Here is a 503-nt window from a genome sequence, read left to right as displayed (position 1 = left end):
GGGGTTTACCTTTAAATGAGAAATTCAGCCACTTGACCACAGAAAGGCAAATATGACCAGATTTAGTTTCCTTGGGTTTTGGGTTTCTGTATTTTTCTGATTGGCTAGTTGCCAAATAGGTTGTTTTGACAAATCCCTTCAAAATGGCCCTCTTAAAAGGGAAATTACAGCAGCTGCATTTTAGTTTTCTCTTCCCCCAGAAAGATAGGGTCAAACACAGGAATATTTTAAGTTTGTTGATAGCTTCACTTTGTTGATATGTAAGAGGACAGATTTACCTTTGAAAATGGTTTTGTTGTTCTCTTGTCAGGGGATACCAAAAATTATTTGACAGTAGTTTGCATTGGAGTTCAACATGACCGATGTCCTATCTACTTCTAGGGTAAAAGCGAGAGCGGTAACTCTATTTAATTTTTTTGTTTGTTTTTAGCAAATGAATTAGAGAACTCTAGGGTTAAGATTAATATAGGAATTCCACTTAATTTCATTCTGAAAGAATACAT

Source organism: Hipposideros armiger, unplaced genomic scaffold (genome assembly GCF_001890085.2).
Source record: "Hipposideros armiger isolate ML-2016 unplaced genomic scaffold, ASM189008v1 scaffold_173, whole genome shotgun sequence".
Lineage (NCBI taxonomy): Eukaryota > Metazoa > Chordata > Mammalia > Chiroptera > Hipposideridae > Hipposideros > Hipposideros armiger.
Note: the sequence above shows the minus strand (reverse complement) of the source record.